The sequence below is a fragment of the Vipera ursinii genome, assembly GCF_947247035.1.
Source record: "Vipera ursinii genome assembly, chromosome: 2".
Taxonomy (NCBI): Eukaryota; Metazoa; Chordata; class Lepidosauria; order Squamata; family Viperidae; genus Vipera; species Vipera ursinii.
In genome coordinates, this window is record NC_139513.1 from 97,092,283 (window position 1) to 97,117,253 (window position 24,971).

At 38.4% G+C, this 24,971-nt stretch overlaps 1 protein-coding gene across 1 annotated transcript in view; it reads right to left on the minus strand.

Annotated features, from left to right (window-relative positions):
- Positions 1–24,971, minus strand: part of UBTD2 (ubiquitin domain containing 2) — a 73,312-nt gene that overhangs the window by 19,692 nt on the left and 28,649 nt on the right. The gene's annotated exons all lie outside the window — the stretch shown is intronic.

Consider the following 24,971-nt stretch of genomic DNA (forward strand, 5'->3'; position numbering starts at 1 on the left):
AAAGCACTTTCAATATATTCATCTACAGATATACTGCTATGTCTTCTTAAAAAAATTAGAAACATATTTCTCAGATCCACTCTCTACAAGAGAAGAGAATGCAACAGTTTTATGAAAAATATATTCACCCACTTTCAAATTCTTTGAATTTCTGTACTGTACAGTTCTTAATTTATGACTTTTTGTTTAAATAGTCATTCATGGCATGAATTAACAACGGCCTTGGAAAGGATATTTTATGGCCTTCTGACCATTGCAAAACATCACACACACACCATGGGATACCATGATTGCAATCTGGGCATTTGGCACTTACAAGAAGATGTCAAGCATCCCTCAATCATGTGAGGGCTATTTGTAATCTTCCTTGCTGGCTTCCGTGGAAAATCAATGCTTTCTGCTTGGATTTTGGCAGGAAGGATTTTTCAGTCTTCTGACCAGAGAGACGTTTTTGTGTGTGGCCTGCACTGGGCCTCCCCGTTCCCTCTGAGGCACCAAAAATATGATTTTGCCCCGATTTCACCAGGGAGGATTTTCAGCTCCAGAGGGCAGTGCATTTCAACTAAGAAGCAGAGAGTGCCCCACGGGTATTCACGAGAAAGGATGCTCAGCGTCAGAGTAGAAAGACGTGTCCACAGCACACCCTCTACTTGTGTGTTCCCTGCACTGGGCCTCTCAGGGTCTCCCCCACACGCCAAAGCACACTGCACTTCTTACCTGGGACTCTGTCCACTTAACAATTGTATAGATCAACTACTAAAATTTATCAGATCTTCATATAGGTCCTGTTGATTAATCCTAACACTGGAATATCGTGCTTGCTTCATTTATGTCATAAACAAAAGTTATCCAGTGTGAAAATGTCCCTCTTGGGTTGGATAACTGGTTGTACCTTCCTCAGCTGCCACAACTGCAAACAAATGTTTCCTGTAATTTGTAATCAGCCTCTCACATTACAATACTGTGTAGCAATTCTGGCCCATTCCTTCATGGCAAACTGCTTCAACTTAATTAACACTGGAGGAGGGATTTCAAGCATAAAATGTTTGTTCAGGTTCTGCCAAAATACTTTTATGAGATTTACGTGTGGAATTTCATTTAACCATTCTAAAACAATGCATTATTTTCCTTTAACCGTTATCTTGCAGACTTGCTTGTATGTTCTCCAGTAGAGTTTTCTGACCCAAAGTGAAATTTTATGCTTCCTTCAATACTGGCAAATGTTAAAAACCTTGAGGAGCAAAACACCTCCAAGTCATGATAATATCACTTCATGCTTAACAGCTGGGATGAGGTTGTTATGGTGGAATGCAATGTTTGTGTTCCCGTCAGAAACAATTATATTCATGTAGCTCAGTGGTTCCACTATTGAGTGGAAGGGTTGCTTTCTGGCATATATGAGTGGAAGGTTCACTTTCTGGCATGCTGGGAACAAGCATTAATGTTCTTAATGAGTTCTGGCATGTCATCCTCCCATGAATACTATTACCTGATGCTTTTTTGGTAATGGAATCTTTAATGCTGACGTTGGCCAAAGATCCCAGGATGTTATTTTATGTTATGCTCTTTGAGTGATTTTGAATAGCAGAGCCAATCTTGGGAAGGTTCACTATTGTCTCTGACTATGTACTGATAAAAGCTCAGAAATGATTTCATAACTCTTTTGACAGAAATCTTGAGATCTTTATTTTTAAAGAATGAGATAAGTGCCGCTACAATCTTTATGGTGAGAACTTTACTGTGATGAAGACAGAGTTCTGAGAAGCATACAGGGCAAGAGTGCCTGAATCAACGTTCATTTTTAAATGAAATATTCACGCAACTAGCCTTCATGTTCTCTTTAACTGACTGATTTGGCTGGCGGGGATGGGGTGTGTGGACTACTTTGTCATACTAACAAATTGCACATTGGATGACTTTGTTTATACAGTGAGGGGAAAAAATATTTGATCCCCTGCTGATTTTGTCCGTTTGCCCACTGTCAAAGAAATGATCAGTCTATAATTTTAATGGTAGGTTTATTTTAACAGTGAGAGACAGAATAACAACAACAAAAATCTAGAAAAACGCATTTCAAAAAAGGCATAAATTGATTTGCATTTTAATGAGTGAAATAAGTATTTGATCCCTATCAACCAGCAAGATTTCTGGCTCCCAGATGTCTTTTATACAGGTAATGAGCTGAGATTAGGAGCACTCTCTTAAAGGGAGTGCTCCTAATCTCAGTTTGTTACCTGTACAAAAGACACCTGTCCACAGAAGCAATCAATCAATCAGATTCCAAAATCTCCACCATGGCCAAGACCAAAGAGCTGTCCAAGGATGTCAGGGACAAGTTTTTTTTTTATTGAAAAGTTTTAACATACAATTTTTCTTTAAGAATCCCCCCTCCCCCTCCCTCCTCCTTCCCCCCCTACCTCTCCCCCCTCCCCCCGACTTCCCAGAGCTAAATACAAGGTACAAGCGCGCCTACTTCACCACCCTCATTGCGTCCGCAGATAATCGCCCGGCCGCCCTATTTAGAGTGGTCCGCTCCCTTTTAAGTCAAGAGACGGGAGAGGACCCCCTACATGGACGGGCTGAGGAATTTAGTAAATATCTGGTGGACAAAATTGCTCAGATTCGGGCTGGTCTGGACTCTGACTGGGCAGTATCTAACGAGAGGAAATCGATGAAGTTGGCCAAGTACATCTGGGAAGAGTTCGATCCTGTGACTCCGGATGAAGTGGACAAGATCATGGGGAAACTAAGTGCCGCCACATGTTTGTTGGACCCGTGTCCCTCCTGGCTAGTCTATGCTTCTCGGGAGGTTACACGAGGCTGGCTCCTAGCAGTTATCAATGCCTCACTGAGTGAAGGGTACTTCCCTGCTGCCTTGAAAGAGGCGGTGGTAAGGCCCCTCCTCAAGAAACCGGCACTGGACCCAGCTGTTTTAAACAACTTCCGTCCTGTCTCCAATCTTCGCTTCCTTGCGAAGGTCGTTGAGAGTGTGGTGGCACGACAGCTCCCTTTGAACCTGGAGGAAGCTGAATATCTAGATCCGTACCAATCGGGTTTCAGACCGGGGCACAGCACGGAGACGGCATTGGTCGCGCTGGTGAATGATCTCTGGCGGGCCCGAGATAGAGGTTATTCTTCTGTCCTGGTCCTATTAGATCTATCAGCGGCTTTTGATACCATCGACCATGGTATCTTACTGCGTCGTCTTGAGGGGCTGGGAGTGGGAGGCACCGTTCTGCGTTGGTTCTCCTCCTACCTCTCGGACCGTTCGCAGACGGTGTTGGCAGGAGGGCAGAGGTCAAGCCCTAGGCCTCTTAATTGTGGAGTGCCTCAGGGTTCGGTGCTCTCGCCCCTCCTGTTCAACATCTATATGAAGCCGCTGGGAGAGATCATCCGTAGCTTCGGGGTGAAATATCATCAATATGCTGATGATACCCAGCTATTCATCTCCACCCCGAACCAACCCAGTGATGCCCTTGATGTGATGTCCCGTTGTCTGGAAGCGGTACAGATTTGGATGGGAGAAAACAGGCTTCGACTCAACCCGGCCAAGACTGAGTGGCTGTACATACCGTCATCTCGTTTAGTCCAAGAGGTTCCATCTCTGACTATAGGAGGAGAGATGTTACCTCCCATTGATAAAGCACGCAATCTGGGCGTCCTCCTAGATTCACGACTCAGTTTTGAAGATCACATTGGAACCGTGGCTAGGGGGGCATTTGCCCAGATTCGTCTTATATACCAATTGCGCCCCTTTTTGGACCGAGATGCCCTACGTACAGTCACCCACGCACTCGTTACCTCCCGTATTGATTACTGTAATGCTCTCTACATGGGGCTGCCCTTGAAGACCACCCGGAGGCTTCAGCTGGTGCAGAATGCAGCTGCACGGGTTGTGATGGGAGCTTCCCAATACTCCCATATTACACCCCTCCTGCGTGAGCTGCATTGGCTACCAGTTGCCCTCCGGGTGAGATTTAAGATGCTGGTACTTACCTTTAAAGCCCTACATGGCTTAGGTCCGGGATACTTGCAGGACCATCTGCTGCCGGGAACAAATTCCCATCGTCCAGTACGCTCACACAGAGAAGGCCTCCTCAGGGTACCGTCAGCTAGGCAATGTCGGCTGGCGACCCCCAGGGGGAGGGCCTTCTCTGTGGGAGCACCAACCCTATGGAATCAGCTCCCCCCTGAGCTTCGGATAGCCCAAAACCTCCAATCCTTTCGCCGCGGCCTCAAAACACACCTGTTCCACCAAGCTGACCTAGACTGACAGGCATTTTAATTAATTTATATTTAGTATTTTTAATTCATTTTAAAATTCTCTAATTTTTTATTGCACTGATGTTCTCAATTTTCATTTTATCTTGATTTATGTACTTATTATATGTTTTATTGTGAGCCGCCCTGAGTCCTTCAGGAGATAGGGCGGGATATAAATCCCATCAATAAAATAAATAAATAAATAATAAATATATAAAAAAACAATCATAAACAACCATATACTAACAACCATAAACTCTAAAATCCATCACTCTCTAGCTTATATAAGATAAAACAAACCTTAGTAATATTAAATATATATAAAGAGACTAAAGTAGAAAAAGAAAAAAAGAAAGAAGACTTATTCAAATGCTACATGAAACTTCATGGTATTGGTAAATGTTTTGCTCTTGGATACCTGTGTATGCATGAAAGGGAAATGCAATGCATTTTTAAAAAGGAAATAAATATAGAATCTTTTGTTTTCCTAGAAAGCCAAAAGAAAATACAAGTTTCTTTTTTTTTATTGAAAAGTTTTAAAATACAGTTTTCCTTTAAAAAAAACCCCCTTCCCCCTCCCTGCTCCCCCCCTACCTCCCCCCAACCTCCCTCCCTCCCCCCCTCCCTCCACCCCCCCTCCCCCCCGACTTCCCAGAGCTAAATACAAGGTATATATATATAAAAAAGCAATCATAAACAACCATATACTAACAACTATAAATTCTAAAATCCATCACTCTCTAGCTTATATATGATAAGACACACCTTAGCAATATTAAATATATATAAAAAACTAGAATAGAAAAAGAAAAAAAAACGAAAGAAGACTTATTCGAATGCTACATAAAACTTCTTAACCCTATACTTGTTCTGGATAAACTCAATCCATTTTCTCCATTCCATAATATAACGTTCTTGCGAGTGATCTTTCAAATAGGCCGAAATCTTCGCCATCTCTGCCAGGTCGGAGACCTTTAAAGTCCATTCTTCTATGGTCGGCAGTTCCTCTTTCTTCCAATACTGACCTATCAAAAGTCTTGCTGCCGTAATTAAATTTAACATCAACTTAGTGTCCACAACCGTAGCATCCGTAATTATTCCCAACAAAAAGAGTTGCGGACAAAACTTTATCCTTTGCTTAAAAATCTTCTGCATATTCCACCAAATTTTTATCCAAAAAACCTTGATCTTTTTACAAGTCCACCATACATGAAAATATGTTGCATCTTCATCTCCACATCTCCAGCATTTTGGCTGATAATTCGGATACATACTTGCAAGCTTTTTAGGATCTAAGTGCCATCTATAAAACATTTTATAAAAGTTCTCTCTTAAGTTTTGAGCTTGTGTAAATTTTACGTTCCTCACCCAAATCTTTTCCCACGTGTCCATTGTGATAACTTCCTGGATGTTTTGGGCCCATTTTATCATACAATCCTTAACGAGTTCTGTTTCTGAATCAATCTCTATCAATGCAAGATATATCCGTTTAATATGTGCTGGTCCCTGATTTCTAATTTGCTTCATCAGATTTTCATCAGTCATTGTAAAACCATTTTTCTGATCTTCTTTCCACCTGGCCCGTAGCTGAGTATATTGAAACCAATTTTGAACAATCTTCTTGTCTCGCAAGAGACTATATGGCTTCAAACACCAAACATTTCTTTCCAAGCTTAAAATCTCCTTGTACGTAGTCACATCATGTTTGAAACCAGCATGTATATTTTCTATTGCGTGTTTTGGAATTGCCCACAATGGTATCTTACAATCTAACTTATGTCTATACTTCTTCCAAACTCTCAGCAAAGCCTGTCTTAAAATATGCACTCTAAACACATTATCTACCTTCTTATCATACAACAAATATGCATGCCAGCCAAACAGCAAGTCGTGGCCCTCAAGATTTAATAATCTCTCTTGTGTCAAATTAATCCAATCACTTATACCTGCTAACGCAGCAGCTTCATAATATAATTTAAAGTTAGGCATTTTAAGACCACCTCTTTCACGAGTATCCTGCATAATCTTAAGTTTAACTCGTGGCCTTTTCCCTGCCCAAACAAATTTATTGATACCTCTCTGCCATTCCTCCAAATTGGAATCTTTCTTAAGAACCGGTATCATTTGAAATAAAAATAAAAATTTAGGCAGGACATTCATTTTTACTGCTGCTATTCGCCCCAACAAAGACAATTGCAGTTTTTCCCAACTCTCCATTTCTTTTTGGATTTTACCCCATAATTTTTCATAGTTATTTTTATATAATTTTGTATTAGAGGGCGACAAAAACACCCCCAAATATTTAACCCTTTTGACAATCTCAAATCCAGTTAACCCTTCTAAAAGGGCCTTTTGCGATGCTGTCATGTTTTTAGCCAAAATTTTAGTTTTCTGTACATTAACTTTAAATCCAGAAACCTTCCCATATTGCATTATTATCTCCATCAGGTCCACAACAGAGTTCTCCGGCTGGGTCACTGTAACAACCAGATCGTCTGCGAACGCTCTCAATCTATAATCCTGATCTCTAATCTGTATACCCTTAATTCTTTCCGAATTACGTATTTTTACCAATAATATCTCCAATGTTAACACAAATAACAAGGGCGATAACGGACACCCTTGCCTGGTGCCCTTCTCAATATTACATACTTCTGTCAGACTATTGTTAACTATTATTCGGGCTGTTTGTTTTTGATATAATGCCCTGATTGGTTGCAAAAATTTATCCCCAAAATTCATTTTGTCTAAAACCTTCATCAAAAATTGCCAATTCAATTGATCAAAAGCTTTTTCAGCGTCTAAAAAGATTAGCGCCACAGGGATCTGGTTGTTCCTTTCCAAAAATTCCAACACATCTACTATATGCCTCACGTTATTTTTCATTTGCCTACCACTAATAAACCCAGTTTGATCCCCATGAATCACCCGTTGCAGAACCCTCATCAATCTATTAGCCAACACCTTAGCAAATATCTTATAGTCTGTATTTAATAGTGATATCGGTCTATAGTTTTTTACTTGAGTAGCATCTTGGTCTTCCTTCGGAATCAAAGAGATAAAAGCAGTTCTCCAAGATGGAGGCACCTTTCCCCCTCGCTGGATTGTCTGGAACAGTTCCTTTAACGGTTTAACCATCTCGAATTGTAAATTTTTATAGTAGGCCGCCGTCAAACCATCTGTACCTGGCGCTTTATCTACCTTCAGTTCCTTAATTACTGTAAGTATTTCTTCTTCTGTAATCAGTTGATTAATCTCCTCTTTTTGTACTTGTGTAAGAAGCGGGATGCTAGCATTCTCCAAATATTCATCAATGTCTTTTTCATTAATCTTCTCCTTAGCATATAATTTAGAATAAAAATCCACAAAGGCTTTCTTAATAAAATCCTGTTGAAACACCAATTTTCCCTTGTGTTCAATTTTGTCTATGTTAGAAGCCCTCTGCTTTTTCCTTAGTCTATAAGCTAGCCATCTACCTGGCTTATTAGCATTGCAAAAAGTATTATGCCTGGCAAACCTCAAATTGGTTGCCACTTGATCAGCCATTAATTTATCAAATTGTCCTCTTAATAGCTTAATAGCCTCCTTAATCTTCACATCCAATGGATTCAGAATCAAAGCATTCTCTTTTTCCTTAATTTCATTCTCCAATTCTTTCCTTCTAGCTTCCAAAATACGTCTATGTTTATTGTTCATATATATCAACACTCCTCTCATATAGGCCTTGCTAGCATCCCAGACCATATCCATAGAGGTATCCTTATTCATATTAAGTTCAAAAAAATCCTTCATTCGCTGTTTACACTCTTCAACATTTTTCTGGTTTCTAAACAAATTCTCATTTATGCGCCACGAGCGCCTATCTCTATTGTCCTTATTAATCTCTAACCATACTGGGCTATGGTCAGAAATAGCTCTTGCACAAATCTTCACCTTTTTAATCCTAGAAAAAAAATCATTAGTCAACAAAATAAAATCAATCCTAGAAAAAGATTGATGTCTATCAGAGAAAAAAGTATAATCCTTTTCATGCGGGTGAATGTCACGCCAAATATCTCGCAATTCCAAATCATCCTTCATTTCAAAAAAAGACTTTGGCAATCTGGCATGACACGGAATACGCTTAAAAAAGCCAGCCTTGTCCATCTGTACGTCCACTACACCATTCCAATCCCCCATAAAAATAAACGATTTGTAATCCAACTGGGTAAGCTTTGTATGAAGTAAACTAAAAAAGTCAGCCTGTTGTTGTTGTTGATTAGGGGCATACAGTCCAACTAAAAGCGTTTTTTTGCCTTCTAGCAACAAGTCTATCATTACGTATCTTCCATGCTTGTCTGCTTCAATTAAGTCCGCTGTTATGGCACTTTTAATATAAACAACGACTCCATTTTTCTTATTCATTGCAGAGGCAACAAAGTGCGTACCCAGTCTTGAGTTCAATAAAAGCTTTTGGTCCATAGCCCTAATATGCGTTTCTTGCAAACATATAACATCAGTCTTAAATTGTTTTAAATATAAAAAAACTTTCTTTCTCTTCTGAGGCGAGTTCAATCCATTAACATTCCAAGTCAAAAATTTAGTCGCCATTCTTATCGCCCCGAAGCTTTTGGAGCACCTCCCCAATGGACTTGCCGTCTTTAGGCCGTGCTCCTCCCACTGCCTCGCTGTAAGTTCGCTTTGAAGATTCCAAAAACTTCTGCTGGTCTTGTTCTTTTACTTGTTTTGCTCTTTTTAAAGCAGCACGCGTCACCCTCTGCTCTCCAGCGTCAGCCAACAAAGTTATAGTTTGATCCACTCCTACACCATTCTCCTCTGTCTGTCCATCTTCAGCCTCTTGAGGTTTCCCTTCTCCAGATCCCTTTGCTGCTTCCAGAAGTGATAGTGGAGTTGCTTTTAAAACATTATTGTAGAATTCACGCGCCTGTGCCACAGTTACCAGACGGTATCTTTTACCTTCATGCATTACCACCAGCCCTACTGGAATCTCCCATCTGAACCTTATGTCACGTTGTTTAAGTTCCTGCACCAAAAATGCAAAGTCCTTTCTTCTCCTTAAGATCTTTGGAGGGATTTCCTTTAAAACCAAAACTTCTTGGTCAGCAACCACTACTTTAGTATCATAGACAGCTTGAATAACTTCATCTCTAATTTCTCTTTTTGTAAAATAAACCACCACATCTCTGGGTAGCTTCCTCTGTCTGGCAATCCATGAGTTTACACGAAAAACTTTATCCATACATGCCTTTATTTCAGATGCTGGCTGACCCAATACTGCTTCCAGGGCTTCAGAAATCAGCTGCTTCAAATCTTCTTTAATATTTTCTTTTAAGCCCCTAATTCTAATAGCATACTGCATCTGGTAGAACTGAACAAGGCTTAACTCTCTGTCCGCTTTGTCTTCATTCTCCAATACCTTAACTTCTAATACAGCATTTTTTTGAGTCAAATCTTCCACTTTTTCTTCCAGGCCTTGTACACATTCAGCCACACTTTCCACTGTAGACAGAATGTCTACCCTCATCGCTCTAAATTTCTCTTCCATCCTCTCATCTATTCTCTCCTCCATTTTCGCCAGTTTATCACTCAATGTTACTAAAATTACCTGGGCATGCTTTTCAAGGGCATCTTCTAAATCTTTCGATGTCAATGCAGCAGGAGGAAGCAAGGCTTGCAACGATGTCTGTTGCACCGGAGAAGTTCCAGCACTCCGAAGAGTTTTAGAAGGAGGTTTAGCCGCCATCTTTTACTTTCACTTATGACGCACTTTCACTTTAAGTTTAAAAAGTCCATCAAGCTCGAGAGTAAAATATAATAATCCTCTTCACCTTTTCCTCTTGTACCGCTCTGCCTGCTCCTTTTATTCCATAGTCCTTCCTTCAGGCAGGGGTGGTCGCAAACGCCTGGCTCTGCTCCAAGAAATCCAGAGCAGAGACGCTGACCAGCTGGGAGCGACCCAGGCTACGGGGGAGTTCGATCCTTCAGCCGCCCAAGCTACAAGCTCAGGCGGCCCCGGAGAACTCGACCCCTACCTGGGTCCTCACCCCCTCCTCTTCTCCCGAGGAGGGGGCTTCAAATTCACCCAAACAGCTGATCGGCGCTGTTTCGGGTGAAAATTACTCAGCTGAGCCGCGGGCAGCCGGGAAGGCTGTCTCCGGCGCCGCGCAGCCACCGGAAGCCCGGATGTCAGGGACAAGTTTGTAGACCTACACAAGGCTGGAATGGGCTACAAGACTATTGCAAAGCAGCTTGGTGAGAAAGTGACAACAGTTGGTGCGATTATTCGCAAATGGAAGAAACACAAATTAACTGTCAATCTCCCTCGGTCTGGGGCTCCATGCAAGATCTCACCTCGTGGAGTTTCAATGATCATGAGAACAGTGAGGAATCAGCCCAGAACTACATAGGAAGATCTTGTCAATGATCTCACGGTAACTGGGACCATAGTCACCAAGAAAACAATTGGTAACACACTATGCTGCAAAGGACTGAAATCCTGCAGTGCCCGCAAGGCCCCCTGATCAAGAAAGCACATGTACAGGCCGTCTGAAGTTTGCCAATGAACATGTGAATGATTCAGAGGTGAACTGGATGAAAGTGTTGTGGTCAGATGAGACCAAAATTAAGCTCTTTAGCATAAACTCAACTTTCCGTGTTTGGAGGAAGAGGAATGCAGTTATGAGCCCAAGAACCACCATCCCCACCAAACGTGGAGGTGGAAACATTATGCTTTGGGATTGTTTTTCTGCTAAGGGGACAGGACAACTTCACTGCATCAAAGGGATGATGGACAGGACCATGTACTGTTAAATCTTGGGTGAGAACCTCCTTCCCTCAGTCAGGGCATTGAAAATGAGTTGTGGATGGGTATTCCAGCATGGCAAAACACATGGCCAGGGCAACAAAGGAGTGGCTCAAGAAGAAGCACATTAAGGTCCTGGAATGGCCTACAAGTCTCCAACTTTAATCCCATAGAAAATCTGTGGAGAGAGTTGAAGGTTTGAGCTGCCAAATGTCAGCCTCGAAACCTTAATGACTTGGAGAGGATCTGCAAAGAGGAGTTGGAGAAAATCCCTCCTGAGATGTGTGTAAACCTGGTGGCCAACTACAAGAAACGTCTGACCTCTGTGATTGCCAACAAGGGTTTTACCACCACGTACAAAGTCATGTTTTGTGAAGGGGTCAAATACTTATTTCACTCATTAAAATGCAAATCAATTTATGCTTTTTTTGAAATGCGTTTTTCTGGATTTTTTTTATTGTATTCTGTCCCTCATTGTTAAAATAAACGTACCATTAAAATTACAGACTGATCATCTGTCAGTGGGCAAACGTACAAAATCAGCAGGGGATCAAATAATTTTTCCTCTCACTGTAAATAAATGAAATGAGCATCAAACTTTAGTGTTACTTGTTCACTCAAATGCTCTTAATATATCTTGACTCACATGAAGCTATTGCAAAGGTAGGCAAAAACTCATACAATCTGAAAGGGTACAATTTCTTTTTCACAGAACTTCGTTAGAAGGTATAGACAAACTGTATATCATACAGAGCTCAAACCTTTATGAAAAGAGAATGGGTGGCACGTTTAGAATTAATGGCTCATTTGATTATCCCAGAATATGACAAATGAAGTCACTGCTTTGCTTCCTATAACTTACCAAAGCTGACTAAAATTTCTTATGTGATCTTTCCTATTCTTAACTGTGAATACCCCCATTATGAAATTAGGTAACTTTGATGACTTAGATATTATCACTACCGTAATTTAATTTATTTTCATGGAAAATACCTTGGCTATGGTAGATTTTCATACAGAAATAATAACTGTGATTACTGTCTTCTGTATACATTGCACAATAACTTGAAGCATATAATCAGCTCTGACAGATAAATGCTGTGTCATGTCCTTAATATGATTGGACAAGTCATACAGTAAAAAAGTTTTAACACTATTTCTGTGTTTAATTATGTTATGCATAATGTCTTTTTAATAGCTTGTAAAGTCAAAAGTCTGGCAGTGATGTAAAACCAGTTCTTTGAGAGCTGTTTTATTAACAATTATGTTAGACTCTGTTGATGTCTATAACAAACATAAAATGTGAAGAATAATTCAATTATGCCTAAACACTAAGATATACATATTACCGTCAACGTGTGAAATTAGGCATTTTATAGAATGCCTAGGAAATCTACAGAATGCCAGAAATAGGACATCAAAGCATGAAATGCTTAATATTTCACACATTTCCTAGGCGTTCTATGAAATGCCAAAGGCAAAGTATAAAATATTGCCGCTAAAATGCCGTTCTAGCATTTCTTGTTGGAGCAAATAGGTCAAATGCTGGTCTTTTTCTCTTGTTTTTTCCCATAAGAAAGTGCTGTACTTTTTTCTTTCATTTTCATATATCTCTTTTCAATAAATGGTATTAACCCTAACTCTAACCCTAACCCTTTCCATGACGCTCCTTTTACACTCTGCCTAAATAATTTTTGTCATTCTGCATAATGCCTAGGTATTATATACAAGGGAAAGTACACAGCATATTAAAACAACAGAGCTATTTCATGCATTCTATCACAAGGAATTATTTTAGCTTGCAAAGAATGTCAAAACTCTTTTAATTTCTGCATCATACAAACTAGAAAAGACTTCAAATAAAACAAAACAAACAAATCATGCTCTGGAGTTGTGCCAGCAGTTCTGGGGTTTCTTGCTGAGCCTTAGGGAGGGAAGATGAGAGGGGAGGAATGGAAGAGGATGAAGTTCCTTGCTGGGACAAAGCTGGGAATGGCTTGGATTGGGATGGGTCCTCACCTAATGACCATGCTGAGTTCACTTAAGAAAGGCAACAGAGACTGCTGGCACTGCTAGGCAGGGCAGTCGTGATATATTTTATTTAATGACTGCTTTGCTTAGTGATGGGGTTGCTGATCCCAATTAGGATTGTTAAGAGAGGGTATTGAAAACAAACTTACTTCCAATGTAAGTCTCATAAATATCAAAGCAATACAGGCCAAGTATTAATCTCCCCTTTGGTTCCATGTAGAGGAGAAGGATGTTTTTTACAAGAATCATTTCAAAATCTTAATAAGATATAATTTTTGAAATGCAAATTCAGCTAATGTTTACAGAAAACTGCTCCCTTAAAACATTCAGTATCAGTTTCAAAGAGCATTTGCTTCAATAAATAGATGCCAGACAGGAAAACACAAGTAGATGAGCTAAATTTACTTAACTGTAAGCCTACATTATCAGAATCTTGCAAGTCTGAAACTACAAAAATTCCCACCACCACTTTTAACTACTTGATCTTTTCGGGTAGATCCTTTCCAAATTTCTTTCTTTGTGACCGTTAAGCCCCCTGGGGACTCCTGCCTTTGTTGTCTGATTATTTCCTTGGCAGCATCATTCCCCCTCTTTCCTAAAGGTCATTCCCACATTCTACTACACAGGCAATCTCCTTTCTGAAGATAAACCCAAAACAATACAAGTATTATAGAAATGATGAATGAGTAACTCCAACACCGTTACCATTTTCAGCACTTGACCTTATATTCTCAACAGGTATCTAGCATGTTGCGAAGTTTATTCTGCATGTTATAAAGCAAATAAATAGTATCATTACAGGTAAGCTCTTTTTTACAATTGGTTTTTGTTTACCTTCATTTAATTGTTCAAATTTCATCTCTTTATCAGTAAAAGGCAAAGTAGGAACACATTATTTAATGGCACTATTGAAACAATTTAGAACTAAATAACTTATCCATTTTCATTATGAGTTTGATTAAATCTCTAATTCCATTCATATGGAGCTGGGAGTATATTGTTTTTGAAACAGCAATTTCTCCAACCTTCCAAAATAATTGTTCTGATTAAGACTATAAAAATATCTACTTCTATTGATCTATAATATATATTCATTTTCTACATAGTGCTGCATGACTTTAGTTGCAATAAGTTGCAGCAAGGTGTATGATTAGATCGTTTGAGAATTTTTTTTATCCTGCTTTACACATGAATATGTAGCTTTGGCTCATTTTCCTCAATAAATATAGGTTATAACAAGTTTAAAGTTTCTGACTAATTTTTTTAACTGGGTTCTCTACTTTTAGGACATGTGGAGTATAGATCAAATTTTAGGTCATATTTATGAAGAAATAAAAGGATACACACATTTCAATTACGGTACCACTTTTTAAACTGGCTGTAAGGAAAGCAAAGCAAAACATATACTTTGTTAGCATTGAGCAGAGCTGCAAACATTTTTCATTTCCCTGGTTAATTCTTTCTTGACCGATAGAATTTCATCGTATTTGGATTTTCATCATTCACTTCACAAAACCATATTTCCTATCTATTAAATCACATTCCCATATTAAAAATCTACATTTAAAATTAAGGGGAATCTATTAATAAGGCTGAGGGACGTGGTGGCTCAGTGGGTTAGGATGCTGAGCTTGTCGATCAGACGGTCAGCAGTTTGGCGGGTCGAATCCCGAGTGCTGCGTAGCAGAGTGAGCACCTGTTACTCGTCCCATCTTCTGCCAACCTAGCAGTTCGAAAGCACGTAAAAATGCAAGTAGAAAAATAGGGACCACTACGGTGGGAAGGTAACACGTTCCGTGCGCCTTTGGCGTCTAGTCATGCCAGCCACATGACCACAGATACATCCTCGGACAAGCACTGGCTCTTCGGCTTTGAAATGGAGATGAGCCTCTAGAGTCGGAAATGACTAGCACGCATGTGCGGGGGAACCTTTACCTTTATTAATAAGTCTCTTCCATCTAGAAGAGAATCTTTTCTCCTGCATGGCTAACAGTTTATTATCTCTACGTAATAGCAACACCCACAGAAAAATAAGGAGAATGGAATACTGCAAGGTTATTGCCCTTTTCTCTTAACTGCTTAATGAGGGAGCGTGGGGGTACCTGTGTTTCAAAAGATTAATGTAAAATCCTAGGAAAGATGGGGCAAGACTGGAAAGATATAAATCCTAGAGAAGTTGAGAGCCACATTGTTCAGTATCTCCATCCATCAATAAAATATAGCTGAAATTTAAAATAGCTGTTCTACATAGTTAAGCAAGATGCTGCTTATATCCGTTCCAAATGGTATTCAGGAAGAAACATATCAATCACATTCAGCCTATCAACCAGATAAATCCAGTCTCCTAGTAAAACAGCTGCTTTTAATATGTACTATACAGTATATCGATTTTTGAAAGCAAAAAAATCACAAGGTATGTACCTAAGAAGGTACAAGACATTTTATGCTACAATAAAATTATAAAGTTCCCTTGATTTTGCAACAGAGCATAAATGCATCTCTCTCTACCTTATCTATTCAACCCCTCCTCCATTCCCAGTTAAATCCTGGTGAACAAATTCACTTATTGTGCCCCCCCTTTTTTTAAAAAAAAAGTAAGATGTGGCGCCGTATATTGAACCCACCTACTCCTTTGTAAATTGGGATGCAGGAAAATGCTTACCTTATTCTCAAATGAAAAAACTCAACAACTGTTGAAAACATACACTTTTGCATAAATCTTAACTGACATAGCAATAACTCATTAAGGAAAAGGCAGACAGAATCTTAATAATCACTTAAAATGCTTGTGCCAAGGGCAAGCCAAATCCTGAAGTAAGGTTTCTAAGGTAGGTTACCGATTTCACCATGATTTTTTTCTAGTTAGGGCTACACAATGGTGAAAGTTACATGAGTTGCTGAAAATGGATATCTGGATTGTAATCTTTCAGGGCCAACTCTTTTTTTTTTTTTGGTAGTGTTATCAGTCCTGAGTTGGACTCTCTTAGGACATACTACTTCCTTATGCTCACTATACATATGTGCTTCCTCTGCAGACTGCAAGAAACTGTTCATTATTATGAAGAAACATATCATTTAAAAATATGTATTAAGGGAACAACCTCAACAGGTATTTTGAAATGTTACATAGTTCAATAAATAATGGTTCTTCTGAAGTCTGCACAAGCAACATCTGGACCAGCCCTTGGAGTGAACCTCTATAGTATACAACATGGGAAAGCTGTACATTAGATGAATATCCTGTCTATAATTAAGGGTGATAGTGAATAAAATGGGAGAACATTTTCTATCAGTTGAAAGTCAAAAGAAAAAGCTTTAGGCTATAAAGCGCAGTGTCTGAAAAGATTCTTCATCAGATGTCACATTTTAATGTGTTTTCCACTCTGTTCCATTTACAAATGGCTGCCAATTTAGAATTTATAAATTAATTAAGTCTTGCATAATGTATTCACTTAATATTTGCATTTTACATTTTCTTTCTGCAAATAGATGCAGAAATGTAAAATTGTGTTCAGAATATGCATACCAAATATGAAATTCCACTACTCAAAACTTCCACAGATCTTTTGTGCCATATACTGAATACCAAGTTGTTGAGATAACACAATGGCTTCCCCACTCTCACACAGTGATGTAAAACAGAATTGTGATATATAGTTAAGTTCCTACTTTAGTTTTTATAATCATTTACTATGACATTTATTTGGGGAAAAACAATCCTAAAACTTTTAAATCTGGTGCATAAATCAAAATAAAATCAGCTGATAATCTTATGATACTCCCAGAATACCTTTATAAATAGCCAACACTATAAATAGGTTTCCTTCAAATGCTTTGTGGAAAGTAATACCATTACCACAACTAGGCTTGTTAGTAAACTGGAGCTTTTTAACTAGCAGACTTCCTATAGTTTTATTCATATGTCTTATAACGCTATTTATGTATAGCATCTTGTAGGAACTTCACATCTTCTCAGCAGAAATATGTACAAACCTCAAAATCTCATAGCTATTCTAGAGTGGCAGGCAGATGGTATTTGTTCAGAAAAAAAAGTCTTTGATCTTCAACAGTTTTCAGATGTTTAAAAAATGCAGGTAGACCTTGCTAAACAACAATTTGTTCAACTGTTTGAAGTTATGGTGGCACTGAACAAACGGTACTTAGGCTTGGTCTTTGAAGTAATAGCTATTGTAGCACCCCCCACACACGTGTGATTAAAATTCAGGTGCTTGGCAGTTAACCCACATTTACAAATGCAGGGTGCTCTTCAACACCTCCCATCAGCCTATACCCCCATTTATGCTTTTTGGCTGGTCTGCACTCTGCTGTCTCCTAGATCTTAGTGGCTTTCCAACTGTAAAGTAAAGATGGACCAGCTGCAGGGGTTGGGAATGGGAGGACTGCACTCCAGAGGTTGACAACCTCGTCAGTGATCAGTTTACATCAGTGTTGATGGGAGAGGGGAATAATGCATCTGCAGCCCCTCACATGTAATCTTCCTCAAGGGTCAAGACTCTCTCCTGTCCTGCTCACTCATCTCAAGGGGTGAGATCATGTGCCAATTCAAGATTCAGTATAATCAGTATATTGATGATATCCAACATTATATCTAAACTCCACAGGTGAAGCTATGTTGACCAAGTATCTTGAGGTTGTTCGGGTTGGAAGAGAAGATGTTACCATTATTGGTCTTAGATGGGACTTCACTTCCTCATCCAAGACTAGTACACAATTTTGGGATCTTGGACTTGCGCAGCTGCTTGAAGATCAGGTGGCATCTATGACAGGAGAATCTTTCCAAAGGTTCATCCTATGCACCAGTTGTGCTATTTCTTCTACTGAAAGGCCCATCACACAAATTCTGGTCACCTTATGACTGGATTATTGTAATGTGCTCTACAAAAGGCTGGCCTTGAAGACCACATGGAAGCTACAGCTGGTTCAAAATGTGAAAATGCAGTGTGAACAGTAATAGCAAGCCTGTTTTGTTTGATTTCTATTGTTTATAAGATTATAGTCTGGGCTCTACATTCGGTTTTATATTTTATCTGTTTATATGGATTTTCTAGTTTTGAACACCACACAAAATCTATTGGATTTGGGAGGCTAATAAATTCAAACAAATAAATAAAATAAAATAAACAAATCCTTTTATCTGGTCCCGAGTAAAGATTCAAAGCCAAAAACAAAGTTAGTGAAAGATTATTGTGACTCCTCTCCCACAATAATCAATTCTACTTTGAATTGAATAAAAGCACTAAGCATGGTAGGTATGGCTGAAGTAAGTAGCAGATGGAGTGAAAGAGAGATCAAAGTATGTTCCTTTATTTCCTCAAAAGTTTCTATGTGCTTTGCCTCTCAGCTCTACTAAATAACTATTTTCTGTTGATTACATTGCATTTTCAGACATTAGTTTTGTCATTTATATATCAGTCAATTTAATTATATTTAATCTTGAACTGATCTTTTCAAGAAAATTGGAGAGATGAAGGGAACGTTTCATGCATAAATGGGCATGATAAAGGATCAAAATGGCAGGGACCTAACAGAGGCAAAAGAGATTAAGAAGAGGTGGCAAAATTACACAGAAGAACTATACAAGAATGAGCTTAATGTCCCTGATAGTCGCAGTGAGGTGGTCACTGACCTCGAGCCAGACATCCTAGAATGTGAAGTGAAGTGGGCCTTAGAAAAGCTGAGCAACAACAAAGCTAGTGGAGGTGACAGTATTCCAGCTGAACTATTCAAAATCTTAAAAGACAATGCAGTAAAAGTGCTACACTCAATTTGCCAGCAAATTTGGAAAACTCAACAGTGGCCACAGGATTGGAAAAGATCAGTTTACATTCCAATTCCAAAGAAAGGCAGTGCCAAAGAATGTTCAAACTATCGCACCATTGCACGCATTTCTCATGCTAGTAAAGTTATGCTTAAAATCCTACAAGCTAGACTCCAGCAGTATGTGGATCGAGAACTACCAGAAGTACAGGCAGGATTTTGAAGAGGCAGAGGAACTAGAGATCAAATTGCCAACATACGCTGGATCATGGAGAAAGCTTGGGAGTTCCAGAAAAACATCTACTTCTGCTTCATTGACTATGCTAAAGCCTTTGATTGTGTGGATCATAACAAACTGTGGCAAGTTCTTAAAGAAATGGGCATACCAGACCATCTTATTTGTCTCTTGAGAAACCTATATGCGGGCCAAGAAGCAACAGTGAGAACTGGACACGGAACCACTGATTGATTCAAAATTGGGAAAGGAGTCCGGCAAGGCTGTATACTGTCGCCCTGCCTATTTAACTTATATGCAGAGCACATCATGAGAAAGGCAGGGCTAGATGAATCAAAAGTTGGAATTAAGATTGCCGGAAGAAATATCAACAACCTAAGATATGCAGATGATACCACTCTAATGGCAGAAAGTGAAGAAGAACTAAAGAGCCTCTTGTTGCGGGTGAAGAAGCTTTGCAAAACTTGGATTGAAAGTTAACATTAAGAAAACCAAGATCATGGCATCCGGCCCTCTGAATTCCTGGCAAATAGATGGGGAAGAAATGGAGGTAGTGACAGATTTTATTTTCCTAAGCTCCAAGATCACTGCAGATGGGGACTATAGTTAAGAAATTAAAAGACGCTTGGTCCTCGGGAGGAAAGCCATGATAAATCTAGACAGCACACTAAAAAGCAGAGACATCACCCTGTCAACAAAAGTGCGTATAGTCAAGGCTATGGTCTTCCCAGTTGCAATGTATGGCAGTGAAAGTTGGACCATAAAAAAGGCTGAGCGCCAAAGAATTGAGGCCTTTGAACTATGGTGCTGGAGAAGACTCCTGCGAGTCTCTTGGACTGCAAGGCGATCAAACCGGTCAGTCCTAGAGGAGATCAATCCTGACTACTCTTTAGAAGGCCAGATCCTGAAGCTAAAACTCAAATACTTTGGCCACCTAATGAGAAGGAAGGAGTCACTGGAGAAGAGCCTAATGCTGGGAAAGATTGAGGGAAATAGAAGAAGGGGACAACAGAGAATGAGGTGGCTGGAGGGAGTCACTGAAGCAGTAGGCGTGAGCTTAAATGGACTCCAGAAGATGGTAGAGGACAGGAAGGCCTGGAGGAACGTTGTCCATAGGGTCGCGATGGGTCGGACACAACTTCGCAGCTAACAACAACAACAAATCTTGAACTGATTCAGTTATTGGAAAACAGGCATAAGCTTAAATAAATGGAACAGGTTACTTCATGGAATGGTTTTTCCCCCCTCCTTTTCCCCATGGAGGTGTTCAAACAAATGGAATAGTGAATCCTATGGTGTACAGGGTCCCTTCCAAATCCATGATTCTATGAAGTATTATTAACTAACAAATTAAACAGCAATTACTAAATGTACTACAGTTCTTCAGGGCAATAAATACTATACCACACTGTCATGTGAAAATAATCAACATTCATAGCAATGTAATAAAATTATAAAAGTTTTTGTTTTACTTTGAAGAAAATTATATCTCTAAATTAAGCTTTGCTAGCATGCCTTTACCTACTTTCACGTTTAATTTTTTAAAAAAATGAAGGGTCACACATAAACTGCTTTGTCAAAACTGCGTCTGCATTTTCTTAAAACATCTGTCAGTCTACAACCAAACACAGCAACTCTTACTCTGAGTACTTGCAACTGGTGATCATCTACAGCTGCAAAAAGACAGCATCCTGTTGAAGGTACCTTTGCAAAATAATTTATTCAATAGGCATCTCAAATGTCAGACTGCTTTTAGGAAGCATCCTTCTTATGCTAATAAAAGGAATTAAAGGCAAAGTCAGGTTCAAAGTGTGGCATTTTTCATGTGTAATGGGCTATATTAAAAGTCTTGTTCAACACTAGGTTATTAACACCTCAAAGACAGCTACAAGCCTACAATAGAGCAGCCATTCCTATAAATTATTACAAGGTGCTTTTAGGAGTTAAGACTAAACTGGTGCTTACAATGATGTTAATAAAACTCAGCATGACAGCAAATAGATTAGAAATTTCCATTTTTAATTCATTATAGCTTGCACGCTTTCTGAATCAAAGAAATTATTTAATCGTTATTACCTTTTCTGTAAAACTATAGGAAAAAGAGAGGCAGAGTTTAGGGGAAAGAGTCAAAAGAGGAATCAGCCTAGAATCTCTATGTTGCTACAAGCAGACTTTGTCCAACCCCTCTTGAATTCCATTAATCAGGGGTGTCAAACGTCACATGACGTGTCACGACCGATCTTTTTTTTTTTTTTTGCCATTGCGCAGTTTCACTATGATGCATCTGGCCCATGGGCCAGCAGTTTGACACCCCTGCATTAACCAAAATATTGCAGATTGCTAGTTCACTAGATTCTTGTTCATAGGCATGAGCAATAAATCAGTTTAACTGGAACTTAACTTGTGGCCCTGGTCTTTTCTGCCTGACAAAAACAAACTAGCTACAATACATTGATTAAAAAATATCGATTTCAAATAATTATAGAATAATCACAATTATAAACTTAGACTGATAAAACAATTTAAGCAAGTATGTCTGTTCCTTCTTTGTAGTTTCAGTAGAGGGAAGCATGATCCTGAATATTATTAGTATGCAAGAATGTTACATCAAATCATAATAGGAAGGGGAACACAAAATGAAAAGGAGTTTATAATTATGAAGAAGGGTTTTTGAGTAAAAATAGTTCTAAAAGACTCCTGAATTATTCTCTTTAGTTCACAAAGTATTTTTTGTTCTTAAAGTATCAATGCTAACTTAGATGACTAAGGGATGCTGTAAAATACTGATACAAATTTTAACCCAAAATATTTTTCATGAATAGAAATCTGGTTCTGAATATACCAATCTTACATATCTAGATATACGTATACTATCCAGCATTTATCTATGTGAAGAACATGCTTCCAACAGTTGATTATCTGAGAAATTTAGAGGAGCCAATTAGAACAGCACACATTCACTGGCAATATTACCTGGTATAATATATAGTTCCAGGTAATATATTAAGAATATACAGTAGTAGGATTCTAAGAAATCCTGACATATTATTAAAAAAAATGGTGGATTAATGTACAAAACTCATTCTCTTCCAATAGTATCCTCTCAACAGTATGAGAGAGAAAACAGTTTAGAAATTATTTGCTATATATGTTGGCAATATTTTCAATATTGGTATGTGATCCACTGAGCAAGCCAAATAATGCTTCAGAATATAGTAATCAAATCACTTTGTTTAGCTATGTGTATTAGTAGTAGTAGCCTAAGGCAAGTATATGGAGTACATTTATGAATAGTTTATCGAATGAAAGCTTGATTTGTCAAAGCTTGTCTTATTATTTTATGCTAATATAGAAATTATGATATACATAAATTTTAGCTAATAATTAGAGTTAGGCATGGTTAGTATTTGGATAGACTTTACTATAGATTATCAGGATAATATTTAGATAGCATTTACCATAAATTATCAGGACTCTAGCCTAGACTGCGAATTCAAAACATACGGTGGAAGAAGGAAGTGGCAAACTACTTCCGTATTGCTTTCAAGAAAGCATCATTACTGAATCCATGCAGTCAGCAGGAACTGAATTCAGCTTGAAAACCTTTATCATCATGAAAATATACGAAGAACATCCAACCAACATGAGATATCATACTTTTATATCAGGACTATATACGGCTATTATGAACATTTACCAAAATATTTCCCTATGAAAATGCCGTCTAAAGCAATTGTAGTTCAAACATATCAATAGCTATATGTGCATTTAAAACATAAATTCTTTATGTTGCATTACACAATCCTAAAAATGAAGAAAAATTAAATTATGTAGAGAATGAATGTTACTTTTGGTAGGATTTTTCCACTGAAAGGCTAACAGTCGAAATAAAAAGTTAAGACATTTCAGAGAAACTATGATTTCTTCTCTAGTTTTCCTTTTCTTAAAAGGACTTGCAAGGACAGCAAGGTTTAAACAACAATAGTTGTCATAATGTGGGAATCTTCAAGTAATCAATTTCATTCTCCAGTAAATCACTGATTTATAGCCTGATAGGACTAAAAAATGTCTATTAGATAGGAATTAAATTTTATATAATAAAATATATAATAGGCAGAGTTTTTGCATATATATTTTATGCAGCTATAAAATGGGAATATAAATTTACACGTGTTTGATTTATATCCTGCCTTTTATTCAGGAATTTGAAGCAGTGTGTATTATGTCGTCTTTCTTTCCTTATTACAATATGTCTATGAGGTAGCTTCAGTTGAGAATACATGTCTGACCAAAAAATCATCCAGTGAATTTCTGTTGAGGGTGGACTACAACCTGGTTTTCTCCATCCTTAGTCCAATGCTTTAACCATCAGCAGCTTTCTGTGAAGCATAAGTTCACAAATGGTATTTTATGATGTGAAGCAGCAAAAAATACAGGTATTTTGTGTTTAGTTGAAGTCTACTAAACTGAGGACTTGCTATACAAGTTATACTGGTTTATTCTCACATTTTTACAGCATTATTTTCTGTAATATAAAATAAACAGCAATGCATTAAAAATTAAAAACATCTTGATCAAAGTTCTTTGGCAGAGAATTCTTTTGGCATATTTGATACTGCTGTTCAAGGTAAGCTAATCTGAAAGTCTCTAGAGAACTAAAGAAAAATCAATTTTCTTCATTCTTTCTATTGATGTAAAGTCCAATATTTTTGCATGTATGTTTTGCATAAATAACATGAAAGAATATTTTTATTAATTGTATACACAAGATCTATTCAAACATGATGCTGAACTTAAACAATTACAAACATGGTGACTGCAACCATACAATATACCTGGTTTACTTAGCGTTCAATGTGGTTATTCTTTGTGTGCTTGTGTATGTACGGTTTAGTGTGTTAAGAAGCCATTAAATAATTTATTCTATACTGTGTACCCTGTTTTGGGCAACACATTTTAGAAAGTGTACAATCTGGAAAGCAACCAAGATGATTAAGAAGAAAAAAGGAACTGGTTTGAGATGTTAGCAGCAAAGACTGTGGGGGAACATGAAAATTGAAATCTGAAGGACTGTCACACCCATAAAATGTGGCATAATTGTGCAATTATTTCATAAGACAGAACAAGGAAAATGGGATTATATTACAAGCAGACTTTGGTTTGATATCAGAAAAAGATACCTAATGGTAAAAGCTGGTCAAGAATGGAGCAGACTTCTTTAAACATGGTATGTGTTTAAGCAAAAGCTGCATGAGGCGTACCTAAGGTGGCTGCTGCTGTGTTGCACAAAGCCTTCTGCAGCCTCCAAAAGCCACACAAAAGTACTCTCTGGTCTCACGTGATTTTCAGAGGCTCGAGACCAAACAAGCACCAAACTCCCATTTCATATGGCCTGCGCAGCCTCCAAAAATCATGCAATAAAGGTGCACGCTTTTAGGAATAGTCATTGTTGGGTGTTGGCGAATGCTGGTGAGTCACCCAAACATTGTGGTGTGTCAACTTTGACGTGTATGTATCAGAGTGTGAAAATTTATTCTTTCAAGGATATTGGAAATTGTGATTGAACAATTGTGATTAGTTGTATGCCCAGTTTAAATTTCTATTTCTTCATAAAAAGATCCTATTATGTGTATCTTTTCTAGTGCTCTAATGCAGGAATTATCATTCCTATAAACAGTGCTTTTTTTGTAAAAGAAAAAGGTGCCGGAACTCACACGTGTCATACAACCCGCCTTGCCTACCCTATAAGGTTCCATCCAAAAAAGGTGCCGGAACTCCGTTCTGAGCATTCTATGAGAAAAAAAGCCCTGCCTATAAATCTTTGTAGCTATTTGAATTTTAAATAATAAATCTTTATAATGT